Raw genomic sequence first — 16,152 nt, 5'->3', positions numbered from 1 at the left:
ACAATAACCACTAATCCGTTGATTACAGCTATTGTTGTGACCCAGAGGGCCACTCCAGCAGGCAACCGAGCGTCACGCTTGAGTAACCGGGCGGGTACAGTGTTCGAAGCGGGCGGCAGCTTACTGGGCGGGCCGAGCTCGCCCGGTACTCGAACGGTCCCATTCCGGATCTCATACCTTAGGCACACCACACAGAGATGAAGAGGAGTCATTGCTTGCTTCGCATAAAGTGTCACATGTCAGTTGAAGGACATTAATGTTGCTTCTTTTTAAGCGTTTCCGCGAATTCCTTGACCGTCTCGCGCAGTCGCTACACACATGGGCGAATAAACGCGTTGTGGCCCGCAGGAGAGTAATAGGGGCCTAAGTGTGCAACGGCCAATTTTTTATTGTGACTTGTTTATCACGGTATGGATGTTGCGAAGTCAATCCTTTGTCCATCACTTCAGGCTTAAGGTATACTGTACCAATAATCGATACCGCGCCATTATTCGAAGGTTTTCATGTATTGATTCAACCACAAACCTTGTAACGGGCTTGGCTGAAAGGAATCAATTTACTTATTAATAATTCATTATTGCATGAAGTTAGAAAATATCTCAGTTCCATGTGCCTGTGTGTACTTTATGGAGACTTCAATTATTTTATAATGATGACGTCATGCACGCAAAGTTAGAAACTATGACAAAACGCGTAGGGTTCTCATCTTAAGGTTCGTGGTTCGAGTTCTCTCCTGGTCCTCATTTTTTCCTTTTTTTTTGCACACTCTTCGATTGTTCCCCCTTATTATAACTGTGAGGTGGCCCTATTGTTTAATTGAGATTCGAATTTCACAGCAGAAAAGCTTTTTTCTTTTTCTGAATCGAGGTTCGTGGTTCGATTCCTGTCCTGGTCTTCATTTTCCCCCTTTTTTCAACAGTTTTCGACTTTTCCCTTTAATTGTTATTATTAAAGTCGGATTTGAATTTGATAGCAGAAAAAAATCCAGAAATACAAGCGTGCAGTCACGTGCACGGCTTCTGCTCTTCTGTTCTACAAACTTTCAAGTTCATGGCCCACAATAATTGCTCTAATAGCAAAGTATATTTGAGGGTACACAAATTGTGATTTGGCTCGCGTAGGCAATGATGGGCCACTTTAATTACAGGTCTGCACCCCTCGTAGTCTCGCACCACATAAATAGTGGTCTCGATCTCCACCAACAAACTCATTTTGGGGGACAACAACTCAAGAAAAACATGATGTATTAGCAGTATTACATTGAATTTTCGTACACTTATTTGTCATAATGTTCAACATTACGAGATTTAATTTCATAAGAAACCGTCGAACAATGGAGCTATTATGAGCGCTACAAATACAATCCGAATGGTAGTCAACGTCGATTTTTCGCGTTTAAAACACTACATTGTTGCGATCATATATTATATTTGTTGTTTCATGTTTTCACATGATATTCAATCTCCTTATGTAACACATCGTGGAAACTCAGTGCGCGAAATTTCAATGTAATACATAGTTGTATTTATTGAGTAGTTGATCGAAAACGAGTTTGTCATGATGCGCGTTGTACGTGGAGACTACTATTTACATGTGGCGCGCTCTCTATTGAACGAAACCTAGACAGACACACGTGTGCAGCGGCTGCGAGTTTACTTTGCGCTCCCTTATTCTCGAAAGACCTGTCGGTTGTTGTTAGACGGTTTCTCACAAAAAGGAATCTCCTTATGTTACACATCAAGACCGATCACTGGCCGAACTTACAGCACAGACGCCATGCTTTTGGAAAACCGTCGTAATTTGTCAGTCCTCTGAAGGTACGGAATTCAACGGTTTTTGCTATTCCTATGGAAACATGCATTGTCAGCCTGGTTATTCATATTGGTCAGACTCCCATTGGTTTGTACACAGTATGCCAGGAGGTGAGATACAAACATTTTGACCATTGGTGACCTCTTAAATAGTACGAGGGTTAAGCAAGCGATCACACTTCTGTAGCTCAGATAAGTGAGGTGATTTTTAAATGACAAAATAATTTTGTTCTGAATTGATTTTCGGCTTCCCTACAATTTGTAGCAATGGGACCATCCACTCCACCCCCGGGCCACATGTCATGCATGTAGTGCAGAGTTAGTCCAGTATTTCAGCCGCATTTATGGGGCTAACAATCTGACAAAAAGCACTTTTTTTTCGGCACCATCCGTGATAGCCAGCCCCACAAATGTGGCCAATTTGCTGTACTACCTCCGTAAATATAGGCCACACTTGGAACATGTACCCGAACATAGAACTTTGTCAAGTTTTGATGTTCATATTTAGACTTTGTAGTTTATTTATGCTTTAGAACCCTCTTATACTAGCTATAGAAAAGAAGTTAGGCATTTTTCAGACGTCATTTCGATAATGCAAATGTGTGCAAAGTGCAAACAAACTAGAATTACACAATCAGTGACAATCAAAATGAGCATACATGTAACAATTATGACAATTAGCCGCCGATGTTGCCCGTCGCCATCGTGAATATTATCAATCTTAAGCGTCATCATTCTTGGTATTTCCTAACCTTTATACTTTAGGTCAATTTTATAGACAATATCTTGCTCTTTCCAGCAATACCAAACACAACACTTGTAAATTATGTCGAAGAAAAAGTTTATACGAAGAAATAAAACTCTCCAAATTCATGGTAGTTTGTTTTATTTTTGCTTTAAAAATACAGAATTTTAATATGCAAGGAGTCATTAGCACCTTCTGGCACCATGCACTGGAAAATTTGGGGTTTTCTGATCCGACATACATGGTTCATATTTTTAGTGGCAAAACCGGTGTCGCAGTGTGTCACAAAGGGGGTGATACATGTACCTGGGTGTACATGTAGCTATGTGGGCCGGCAGAAGTCGAAGAGCGTGGCCGGCCAGCGCTGCGCCAGTGCGGACCACATAATCTTAACACAATGATTCACTTAACTTTGTCAAACTGTTACGCATTGAACACACATATCGCACACCTATGTTTCCTTTGTCAATTCTCTGTCAGTTGAGTACCAAATATGTTTCATTCTCTGCCTGCTAGAATAGTTAAGTGACTTGAATCACACCCCAGCCCTTACATGCCTATTATTAGGGTTGTCTGATTTAAATCGCGTTGATTTAATTCACCAATTTAAATCCCAATTTTTAATTCTTGTCGCAACATTGTTGTGTTAGATTGTGACATGTACCGGTATACTCACATGGTGATTTTATCAATGTTCCTTCTGTTTGTACTCACTCTAAAATGGATCTCCTTATTTTTATTTTTATTCAATTTAAAGCAAAGCACTCAGAGTGTGCAAACCTACCAACATGACCAAGGATAAACAATTCCCCGCCTTCACCCGAAAGAAATACATGTACTCGCATTTATGGTGAAGAATCCTTTAAAAAAATCCTACATGCAGACCCAAAACAAATCCTTAACTCAAACAGTTTGTGTATGTATGCCTGTGTCGGTCTACCTTTCCACTCCCCCATTGTATAAAATGGTCTAGTCCATTGACCTGTGTGGTTAGATTAGGTGGGTGATAAGGGATACAGGGTCACCGGGTCAGTGCCACGCACAAGAAGAGGGTCACGCAGGGTGATGTGTTGAAAGTTTTCCACATGATGGGTGAAAAAAATCTGTAAAAAAAATCCTGCATCCAGATGAACATGTAGACTATCTGGATCACTTCCAAAATCCAATCGATTTGTACTTTACCAAAGACCACTCCCGCAAAAACTTTCATGAAAATCCGTCCATAACCAACAAACCAACCAACAAACCAACAAACCAACCGAATCACAAACCAATTAACGCCAGTGCAAACATAGCCTCCTTGGCAGAGCTACGTAATAAGTTTTTGGATAAACGTTATGAAATTGAAAATGTTGCTCAAGAAAATGAAATTGACACTTTATTAATGGAATAGATGTTAATTTTTCTTTTTAGGTTTCAAAGCCAGTTCCCTGGCCGCAGCCTGGGCCTGCATGAGGAGTTCAGCCTGGTAGAGGTGCTGAAGGCCGTCACGATGCAGCATGGACTTGGGCCGTAAGATGAGCGAGTTGGAGAAAAAGCTTAAGTGTCTGCAGATGCAGCGCAAACTTGTACAAGTAGAGCAAGGTGGCAAAAACGAAGACGAAAATCCACAAACTGAGCACCATCAAACCATCGGTAAGCCTGTTATACCCAAAATATGGCAGTGGTCCCAACTGTAGTCCAAAATATGGCAGAGGTTCCAGCTATAGCCCAAAATATGGCAGTGGTCCCAACTGTAGCCCAAAATATGGCAGAGGTTCCAACTATAGCCCAAAATATGGCAGTGGTCCCAACTGTAGCCCAAAATATGGCAGTGGTCCCAACTATAGCCCAAAATATGGCAGTGGTCCCAACTGTAGCCCAAAATATGGCAGTGGTCCCAACTATAGCCCAAAATATGGCAGTGGTCCCAACTGTAGCCCAGATTATGGTAGTGGTCCCAACTATAGCCCAAAATATGGCAGTGGTCCCAACTATAGCCCAAAATATGGCAGTGGTCCCAACTATAGCCCAAATTATGGCAGTGGTCCCAACTATAGCCCAAAATATGGCAGTGGTCCCAACTATAGCCCAAAATATGGCAGTGGTCCCAACTGTAGCCCAGATTATAGCAGTGGTCCCAACTGTAGCCCAAATTATGGCAGTGGTCCCAACTACAAATTATGGCAGTGGTCCCAACTATAGCCCAAAATATGGCAGTGGTCCAAAGTATAGCCCAAAATATGGCAGTCGTCCCAACTATAGCCCAAAATATGGCAGTGGTCCCAACAATACAATGTAGTTGGGGTGATGTCATACATGTACTTGGGGCATTTCACCTCTAAATCCTTCAATAAGAGCATATTTCATGTTGCTGTGAAGCACACAACTTTGCTGAACAATGAATCAGAGTTGTAATGACTCAAGTCAATGATTTACAATGTAATTGACTCGACTCAGGTCCCAATGGGTAATTGACTCGACTGGACTCGAGTCTCTCATCAGTAGACTCGACTTTACTTGAGTCGAAGGTTAATAAAACTTGAGTCCTAACACTGTGCGAACATTACAAAGTTTTATATTCACATTACCGTCGAGTTGTTGCCGTTTATCATGTACAAATACATGTATACGCCTTAGGCCAAAAAAAAAAGTTCTGCTTTCAACCGGAAGCAGAATTTTTTTTGTAGGGAAACCCCCTATCTACCCTATTCTGACAGCCCCTACCCTAATCTTGTTATGGGAAAAATGACAAAAAAACACCAAAAACTATCAATTTCTGCCTTTAACCCATGACTACACGCAGACTCCTCCATATGATCGTACCAAAAAATATTGGCCAAAAAAAATCCCTACCTACATGTACCTACCCTATTTTCGAATGACATGTAATTGGAAGCAGAATATTTTTTTTCTTTTGGCCTTATCATGGACTCCCAACTCGTGTACTATAATGTAGCGCACAAATTACTATCCCGGAACCAGAGTTTTCCCAATTCTTGGTTTCATCTTCGGCTTCGGGCGATTTCCTAAGCCCTTGATGAAACTCCAACTAAATTTATGTTTTCAAATTTTGTTTTATATTTTCTATATAATCAGAAACAGTTTCAAATGTTGCAATTTGTAAGCGTAAAATATATTTCAGACCTGAATCCAAACCAGAGATGAAACCGTAGTTCACTTCATGTTAATTGGTACGCAGATCTTTGGTAGAAACGTCCAGCAGAAACTGTCTATTGGGTACCATGCAGCGTTTTTTAAGTCTTTGGATTTTCATTACAAACTGGTGCCTTGTGTTCTTTCTTCCATTCTGTAATTTATTAGATGTTGTTCAAATATCACTGACTTAAGCCGGCCTCAGGTTCGACCTGCGATTTGCTTGCGCCATGACGGAACCGTCAGCATCAAGCAGAAAAATAATACTCAGATCACAAAACTGAGAAATCGTGTGATTCTCTTGAACAAGCGGCATCCCGATTAAATAATCGCAATTATATAACTGACATATATCCTAGTCATTTGATTGGTGGAACTCACATCACGTGACATTCGTTATTGCTCCCATTCACGCCGCGGCTCAAAAAGTACTATCCGCCCATGGGGAATGGGAAATACTATTCAACAGTTAAGATCATGAGGCGGTATTTGTGTGCAAATGCATGCTGGTGTGCGCGTTCAGCGTTGCGCGTAGTGCGTATTGTTCCGAAGAGCCAGCGCTACAGCGTTGGGTTCAATCATTTTCGTGAAGGGGTATTTGGAAGAGAGAAATACATTTTCCCTCAGTTTTCTATTGCAAAAAAAGTTCAAATATATCAAATGACAAGGATCTATATGTCAGTTATATAAAACAAATATTGAGTGGCTTTAAATTGTGAAATGGGAGGAATATTATCGCTCGGTAAAATCTGGACTTTTCCAGTTCACTCGGCTTCGCCTCGTGAAATGGAAAAGTCCAGATTTTACCTTGCGATAATATTCCTCCCATTCCACGCTGAGCCACTCAATATTTGTATACCATGCTCAAAATTGCTCATGTCACCTTGACGCGACGATCCACCACGATTCCACAGCATAGACAGTCATAGACAGACTTTACCAATAAGGGAGTAAATATGTGTTTGGCCATGTTGGCTGGCTCGGCTCGAGCCATTACCAGCGCACATTCCCCTGATACGGTCTTAAATGTACTTGTGGTATTCCCATTCACAAATAGCTTTGAGTCAAAAAATCGGCACAAGTCAAACAATTATACATTTCCGATGATTTTGTTGAACAGTTTTATTTAATTTTTTTCTAAACACCCCTCTAGCTATGGTATGGAATATCCTCTCGTGAGTAGGTAAACAATCGCCTTATATGGTGATTGACGCACGCGTGCTGCGTACTACGTGATGTTGCGCAGAACATGCGGAGTGCCAGAGTAGTGTGCTAATTGGCTAAACAATTGGAAAGGATGATCTTGATGCGCACACGATCGCAACGTCGTCATAGAAGTTGAAATTTTTCTTCTCTTGCTACTGTTGATTTTTTTTTAGACCCGACTAATTCCGATCGTCTTAATATCGTCGCAGTTACACTCAGGTTGCAAAAAATTGGTGACTGAAATCTTCCCGCCGGTGATTGCTCAGGCACAGCTTGATCCTGAAAAGTCGGTCGTCGACTGATCTTTGTCAGTCGCAAGGTCGACCTGAGGCCGGCTTTAAATTGACTAGAGCACAGATTCTACTTGACTCGATTCGACCACACACTGTTACTCCACTCGACTGGATTTGACTCAAGTCACTTCCTTAAAATGACTCGACTCGACTCAAGTCACAAAATTCAGTGTCTCGTTACAACGCTGCAAAGAATAGAATTTGTTCATTGTTTAGCAGATGCCGGTTACCAGCTTCATTCCCATGTGATTTATCTTGCTTGGAACTAGTTCTCTTGCACAATTGTTGTCTTGGTAATTTTTCCCATAGATGATGATTTTTCTGCCAATGTTCACTGGAATTGTGAGGATCTGACCAGCCCCGAGGTGGACCGTGTCATCGTCCAGCGACTGAGGGTTGATGAAGTCATTGACGTCCCTTACGGCAAGCTGATGACCTGTTGATCATCAAGGGAATGCGAGACAGTAAGTGATTCCATTTGTGTAGCCGTTCAAGAACGCATAACCAACAAATTTAACAAGCTGTATCTCTGTTAAATTTACAAACTTCAAATGGGCATAATATCACCTGCATTGTAGGAAAGTCCGTTTAGAAAATAAAAAGGTCATTGTAAAAAAAGGGAAGATCTTTATTTTAAAAGGCATATAGGATCATTTGATATTCATGACTTTTGTTCGTTTTCAAATAATAAGACCATTCAAATCAAAAGAAGAATGTTGAATGCCTAACCTATTGAAGTTTCAGCTCAGTGATACCATTTCCCCCCTAGGAAACAGTACAAAAAAAAGAAAAAAAGTGCTCAACCTTTTGATCATGAAACATAATTTGTGTGTTTGTAACTCTTTCTTCAAAAATGAGTCGATTGACTGATCGTTTGAAATCCCCTACATTACTGGGTTTTCTAAATGACAGCAAGACAGACGGAATTATTTTGTGGGGTGTAAAAGTTAATACCGCGGTATGCAACATTTGCAAACATCAAAAAACAAAATTACTAAATAATTATGAAATTTCAGTGAATAATAGTCTCAAGTGTCCTATGAAATCATGGCACCTGGTGTGCTGTCATTTTCCAGAAAAGTGGAATTTTTGTATCAATTTCCAATGATTGTCGGCCGACCATCGTTGGAAAAACCTGACTGTTTTCAATACTCCCCCAATTTGCCAATTATAGTAAGTACACATTTTGTTTGCAATCGGTTACACATCCGTGAGTGCGAGCAAGCCAGCTAGTCTGGTTCCTTGACCCTATCGGTACAATTCCCTGACGCTGTTTTGTCTGAAGTAGGGTGAGGAACCATACTACAAGACAAGAACAGCATTTTTTTCTTGGTTTTCCCAGCATCTATGAACACAAAACTTTAAATAGGTCAGTGTTAAAATACTTGCTATTAAATACTTACCCCCCAAATCCGTCTATATCTGAAAATTACAGCAAAAGAAAATTTTGTACGGTATACATGTACATGTTTGTACCGGTATGTACACGTTTAAAAACCAGTCTGATCTGATTAAATGCAAATGATCCTATACGCCTTTAATATTATTTTTAAAAACCTGTTAAAATAGCTTTTCAGAAGAGTCGTATTTGATTCAGTAAAAGACGATTTGATTGTACTCAATTTCATTATAGGTTATTGGCTTGTTGTGCCCATGTTTAGGTAATGTTTTGCTCCAGATCGATTCACTTGAAATCATTCATGTCTTTATGAATGGGTTAAACTGCTTTATTAGAAACCCAAATGCAGAGTTACTGCTAGCATAAATTCCAAGCCACCTGACACCGAGTGTTCCTTCTTGGTTCTCCCCAGCTTTTCTCTCATGAGTCCGTCGCAAGCCTCTCCCCAGCAGGGCGCACTAAATCCTCCAACGTCTCCTGAGTCGTTTCGTCCAAGACACCCAACTAGACACCAAAACGGCCCCGCTGATAGCGATCCATGATGTCCAATGCATCAATGATGACTCCTGGGCTTACTTACGCTTCTTCGGCGGCTACTCTTTGTTGTAGGCATGGGAGGGCTCGGGAAGGGGGCGGAGTTTGAGGCTCTGGAAGGGAGGGAGATCTTGAACAGTCTGCTGTGTATCGACGTCCAGCTTGATGGGCTGGAGTCTAGCAACATGGAACCATTGCTGTGCCAGTTGCTGGAAAGGGCAAACATGCCCAGGGAACTCAACAAGTAAGTTTACTCACATCTTGTGTTTATTTGGCAATTCATATCCACATGGTTCCGACTGGCGATCAAGAGTCAAGCCATCCCAAAAATCAGTAAGCCCAACTAGATTTTCATTTCACAAAGGTGAAATTACCATTGAACAGATAATTACCAATCACTGACCATGTTTGTCCAAACAAATTTTACACTAAAAGTGTAGATGGCGGCTCAAAACTGAGTTTTTGTCCAACAGTCGTGATTTTATCCTCATGTCTCAGACAGGCAAACCTGCTGTAGATTTGCAGCAGTTTGCATTAGGTTCAGCTCATGAGTAGTCTGAGTATCACCCGTTCTAGCCCTAACTCCATTCAAACGTCTAGGAATGCAAATGTGTGCTGTGCCATGAGCTACGGTAGCCAATCAGAGTCAACGTTAAATCAGGACGTAATTTCATTCAGAAATCTTGACAACATGTACAAGTGTGATTGGTTGATTCCGATGCAGTGTTTTATACTAAAACAACGGCCGGGCCTAGATCTATAGAATCTAGACAAGCTTGGGGTGTATCGCGTAACATAACACAGAGTGCCTGACCACAGCCTTTGTGTGCTCAATTCACAGCGTATCCCATGTTGTGTCTGGAGGTTTTTTTTTAATCATGTATATGATGCGACAATTGGTGAATGACCGAAGGCCTGATATAGAAAGTGCCCTCTGATTGGTCAAAATCTAGAGGTGTTGCATAATTAATCAGCGAATCTGCTCAAATATTATATACTAGCTCATGAGTGGATTTACGTCTAAAATCAAGATGTGCCATGGTCCTTTCAAATGCCACTTAGAAGTTGAGTCGCTGTTCCAAATTGTTTTAAAAGTGTAGCCAGGTTTTTGTACCATGCCAAAACAAAACGAGCACAAATGGCCATTTGATTTATGTTTTAAAGTATTGAAGGTCAATGTCAAAAGAAGAGCAAATCATTCTAACTTGAAATTTCGGACGGGACACATGGTTGAGTCAAAGTCAAAATCGCCTGGTGCAGAAATAACTTCTGTAATTAGGCCACAGTTGGGAACACATTGGGAACACACAGTGCTCCAAAAAGAAGCTTATGGAATTGGAACATTTCAACTTTTAAGATGTGCCCTAACTTGAACCAAAGATAACTATTCAATACTACAGGAGCAGAAAAATAAAGAACTAAGCTTTCAGTGCCAAGCATTTGAAGTATCACATGGAAACAAATTTGTGGCAAGTTTTGTAAAATCACAGTTACCAGAGATACAGAGAAAATGTTGTTTTAAATGAAACTTTTGTTACTTTTTTTCCATTCAGATTGATGAGAATGAGGTTGATCACATTGTCAACAAGGAGTGTGAAAAACTGGACAAGAGACTTGGAGAGGGGGCCAAGGTGAGCTTGCCGACACCCAAGATTTGCAGAGGGCAGAACTGGACTTGGCTGTTTTGGGCAGAGATGTAACCAGATCAGTCACGTTGTATAGATTTGAGACTGAATGACTCTTAGTTAACTTGTGATGACTTGTGACTGATTTTGTAAACAGTTCGGCTTAAGGCTCGACTAGGTAGTCTTGTATTTTCCAGTTAAACATTTATTTGCGGTAATTTTTCTTGGTCATATGCGAGACCTGTCGATGCAAACTTGCAATTTACACATTCATTTTGAAACAATACACCCAAGAAGTCTGACATCATGCAAGTCGTCTAAGTGGTAAGTCTAAACAATGTCTTGTTCGCCACTTTTACCTTCGGATTTGCACAGGCATAAGTTGAACATGTTTTGATAAAAAGTAAATGGTAAGCCCTTATCGTATTGAATTTGTGATAAAAACTTAACTTTCCCCATTTTTATAAAAATGCAAGGCTAACCCTTACCGTATTGAAATTTTGATGAAAATTTACGTTCGTGCTATTTTTTGATAAAAACTACCATAAAAACTAAGTTTGTTTTTGCCCCTTTTTGATAAAAATGCGAGGCTAATCCTTTACAGTTTTGAATATCTGATGAAAAGTTAACTTTTGACCAGTTTATGATAAAAATTCAAGGCTAACCACGAACCGGTTCGAATATGTGATAAATAATTCTTTTTGTCCCTTTTTGATAAAAATGAAAGGCTAATCCACTACCGCTTTGAATTTGTGATAAAAAAAATTTTGCCCTGTTTTGAAAAAAAATGCAAGGCTAACCCCTTACCGTTTTGATTTTGTGATAAAAACGTAACTTTCCCCCATTTTGATAAAAATGCAAGGCTAACCCCTTGCCGTTTTGAATTTGTGATAAAAACTTAACTTTCTCCCATTTTGATAAAAATGCAAGGCTAACCCCTTACCGTTTTGAATTTGTGATAAAAACTTAATTTTCCCCCATTTTGATAAAAATGCAAGGCTAACCCCTTCATTAGCCCTTACCGTTATGAATTTGTGATAAAAAGTTAACTTTCCCCCATTTTGATAAAAATGCAAGGCTAACCCCTTACCGTTTTGAATTTGTGATAAAACTTAATTTTCCCCCATTTTGATAAAAATGCAAGGCTAACCCCTTCATAAGCCCTTACCGTTTTGAATTTGTGATAAAAAGTTAACTTTCCCCCAGTTTGATAAAATGCAAGGCTAACCCCTTCATTAGCCCTTACCGTTTTGAATATGTGATAAAAACTTAGCTTTCCCGCATTTTGATAAAAATGCAAGGATAAAAAGGTTTTTTTGCCCCGTTTTTGATAAAAATGCAAGGCTAACTTGCACTAACTAACCCATTTCCGTTTTGATTTTGTGATCAAAAGTTAACGCTTACCCCGTTTTGAAAAAAAATGCAATGCTAACCCCTTACCGTTATAATTTGTGTTAAAAAGTACATTTCCCTCCATTTTTATAAAAATGCAAAGCTAACACCTAGCCTTTTTGATTTTGTGATAAAAATTTGCTTTTGACCAGTTTTTATAAAAATGCATGGCTAACCCCTTACTGTTTTGAATTTGTGATAAAAAGTTAACTTTTGACCCGTTTTGATAAAAAAATTTAGACCACACACAAAAGCACACATTGAAGCGATGATTTGACTTTTGGCATAGTGTTTTAAGCCACTTCTTCATTTCTATATGTAACCTTTTGTTTAAATTTTGGATCAAAATTAGGGGTTTTTTTTCCCTTACTGTTGTAAATTATGGATAAAAATGTGTTTTTGCCTCTTTCTGATAAAAATACAAGGCTAACCCCTTACCGTTTTAAATTTTGGATAAAAATGTGTTTTTGCCTCTTTCTGATAAAAATACAAGGCTAACTAACCCCTTACCGTTTAAAATTTTGGATAAAAATGTGTGTTTGCCCCTTTTTGATAAAAATGCAAAGCTTACCCCTTACCGTTGTAAATTTTGGATAAAAATGTGTTTTTGCTTCTTTTTGATAAATATACAAGGCTAACCCCTTACTGTTGTAAATTTTGGATAAATAAAGGTGTTTTTGCCCCTTTTAGATAAAAATGCAAGGCTAACCCCTTACTGTTTTAAAATTTGGATAAAAATGTGTTTTTGCCCTTTTTTGATAAAAATGCAAGGCTAACCCCTTACCGTTGTAAATTATGGATAAAAATGTGTTTTTGTCCCTTTTTGATAAAAATGCAAGGCTAACCCCTTACTGTTGTAAATTTTGGATAAAAATGTGTTTTTGCCTCTTTTGGATAAAAATGCAAGGCTAACCCCTCACCGTTTTAAATTTTGGATAAAAATGTGTTTTGCCCCTTTTTGATAAAAATGCAAGGCTAACCCCTTACCGTTTTAAAATTTGGATAACAATGTGTTTTTGCCCCTTTTTGATAAAAATGCAAGGCTAACCCCTTACCATGCTCACCGTTGTAAATTTTGGATAAAAATGTGTTTTTGCCCCTTTTTGATAAAAATGCAAGGCTAACCCCTTACCGTTTTAAATTTTGGATAATAACGTGTTTTTGCCCCTTTTTAATAAAAATGCAAGGTTAACCCCTTATTGTTTTAAATTTTGGATAAAAATGTGTTTTTGCCTCTTTTTGATTAAAATACAAGGCTAACCCCTGACCGTTTTAAATTTTGGATAATAACATGTTTTTGCCCCATTTTCATAAAAATGCAAGGGTAACCCCTTACCGTTTTAAATTTTGGATAAAAATGTGTTTTTGCCTCTATTCGGTAAAAATGCAAGGCTAACCCCTTACTGTTTTAAATTTTTGGATAAAAATGTGTTTTTGCCTCTTTTTGATAAAAATACAAGGCTAACTAACCCCTTACCGTTTAAAATTTTGGATCAAAATGTGTTTTTGCCCCTTTTTGATAAAAATGCAAGGCTTACCCCTTACCGTTTTAAATTTTTGGATAAAAACGTGTTTTTGCCCCTTTTTGATAAAAATGAAAGGCTAATCCCTTACCGTTTTAAATTCTGGATAATAACGTGTTTTTGCCCCTTTTAATAAAAATGCAAGGTTAACCCCTTATCGTTTTAAATTTTGGATAAAAACGTGTTTTTGCCCCTTTTTGATAAAAATTCAAGGCTAACCCCTTACTGTTGTAAATTTTGGATAAAAATGTGTTTTTGCCTCTTTTGGATAAAAATGCAAGGCTAACCCCTTACCGTTTTAAATTTTGGATAAAAATGTGTTTTGCCCCTTTTTGATAAAAATGCAAGGCTAACCCCTTACCGTTTTAAAATTTGGATAACAATGTTTTTTTGCCCCTTTTTGATAAAAATGCAAGGTTAACCCCTTACCATGCTTACCGTTGTAAATTTTGGATAAAAATGTGTTTTTGCCCCATTTTGATAACAATGCAAGGCTAACCCCCTTACCGTTTTAAATTTTGGATAATAACGTGTTTTTGCCCCTTTTTAATAAAAATGCAAGGTTAACCCCTTACCGTTTTAAATTTTGGATAAAAATGTGTTTTTGCCTCTATTTGGTAAAAATGCAAGACTAACCCCTTACTGTTGTAAATTATGGATAAAAATGTGTTTTTGCCTCTTTCTGATAAAAATACAAGGCTTACCCCTTACCGTTTTAAATTTTTGGATAAAAATGTGTTTTTGCCTCTTTTTGATAAAAATACAAGGCTAACTAACCCCTTACCGTTTAAAATTTTGGATAAAAATGTGTGTTTGCCCCTTTGGATAAAAATGCAAGGCTAACCCCTTACCGTTTTAAATTTTGGATAATAACGTGTTTTTGCCCCTTTTAGATAAAAATGCAAGGCTAACCCCTTACTGTTTTAAATTTTGGATAATAACGTGTTTTTGCCCCTTTTTCATAAAAATGCAAGGGTAATCCTTTACCGTTTTATATTTTGGATAAAAATGTGTTTTTGCCTCTATTTGGTAAAAATGCAAGGCTAACCCCTTACTGTTGTAAATTATGGATAAAAATGTGTTTTTGCCTCTTTCTGATAAAAATACAAGGCTTACCCCTTACCGTTTTAAATTTTTGGATAAAAATGTGTTTTTGCTTCTTTTTGATAAAAATACAAGGCTAACTAACCCCTTACCGTTTAAAATTTTTGATAAAAATGTGTTTTTGCCTCTTTTTGATTAAAATACAAGGCTAACCCCTGACCGTTTTAAATTTTGGATAATAACATGTTTTTGCCCCATTTTCATAAAAATGCAAGGGTAACCCCTTACCGTTTTAAATTTTGGATAAAAATGTGTTTTTGCCTCTATTCGGTAAAAATGCAAGGCTAACCCCTTACTGTTTTAAATTTTTGGATAAAAATGTGTTTTTGCCTCTTTTTGATAAAATACAAGGCTAACTAACCCCTTACCGTTTAAAATTTTGGATCAAAATGTGTTTTTGCCCCTTTTTGATAAAAATGCAAGGCTTACCCCTTACCGTTTTAAATTTTTGGATAAAAACGTGTTTTTGCCCCTTTTTGATAAAAATGAAAGGCTAATCCCTTACCGTTTTAAATTCTGGATAATAACGTGTTTTTGCCCCTTTTTAATAAAAATGCAAGGTTAACCCCTTATCGTTTTAAATTTTGGATAAAAACGTGTTTTTGCCCCTTTTTGATAAAAATTCAAGGCTAACCCCTTACTGTTGTAAATTTTGGATAAAAATGTGTTTTTGCCTCTTTTGGATAAAAATGCAAGGCTAACCCCTTACCGTTTTAAATTTTGGATAAAAATGTGTTTTGCCCCTTTTTGATAAAAATGCAAGGCTAACCCCTTACCGTTTTAAAATTTGGATAACAATGTGTTTTTGCCCCTTTTTGATAAAAATGCAATGTTAACCCCTTACCATGCTTACCGTTGTAAATTTTGGATAAAAATGTGTTTTTGCCCCATTTTGATAACAATGCAAGGCTAACCCCTTACCGTTTTAAATTTTGGATAATAACGTGTTTTTGCCCCTTTTTAATAAAAATGCAAGGTTAACCCCTTACCGTTTTAAATTTTGGATAAAAATGTGTTTTTGCCTCTATTTGGTAAAAATGCAAGACTAACCCCTTACTGTTGTAAATTATGGATAAAAATGTGTTTTTGCCTCTTTCTGATAAAAATACAAGGCTTACCCCTTACCGTTTTAAATTTTTGGATAAAAATGTGTTTTTGCCTCTTTTTGATAAAAATACAAGGCTAACTAACCCCTTACCGTTTAAAATTTTGGATAAAAATGTGTGTTTGCCCCTTTGGATAAAAATGCAAGGCTAACCCCTTACCGTTTTAAATTTTGGATAATAACGTGTTTTTGCCCCTTTTAGATAAAAATGCAAGGCTAACCCCTTACTGTTTTAAAATTTGGATAAAAATGTGTTTTTGCCCCTTTTTGATAAAAATGC

General features: G+C 38.1%; 1 long non-coding RNA gene across 2 annotated transcripts in view; it reads left to right on the top strand.

Moving 5' to 3' along the window:
- Positions 1-11,553, top strand: part of LOC119730304 — a 28,627-nt gene extending 17,074 nt beyond the window's left edge. The window contains exons 1-5 of one of the 2 annotated variants that reach the window (XR_005271360.1): positions 1,786-1,817; positions 3,970-4,191; positions 7,500-7,654; positions 9,002-9,367; positions 10,677-11,553. This is a non-coding gene — a long non-coding RNA (uncharacterized LOC119730304). Of the gene's footprint in view, positions 1-1,785; positions 1,818-3,969; positions 4,192-7,499; positions 7,655-9,001; positions 9,368-10,676 lie in introns of those variants that run through there. The other variant, XR_005271359.1, reaches the window with a different exon arrangement.
- Positions 11,554-16,152: the final 4,599 nt, after the last annotated feature.

This window comes from Patiria miniata, unplaced genomic scaffold (genome assembly GCF_015706575.1).
Source record: "Patiria miniata isolate m_02_andy unplaced genomic scaffold, ASM1570657v1 HiC_scaffold_22, whole genome shotgun sequence".
NCBI classification, from domain to species: domain Eukaryota; kingdom Metazoa; phylum Echinodermata; class Asteroidea; order Valvatida; family Asterinidae; genus Patiria; species Patiria miniata.
The sequence above is the reverse complement of the archived record's forward strand: the minus strand, read 5'-3'. Positions and strand labels throughout refer to the sequence as shown.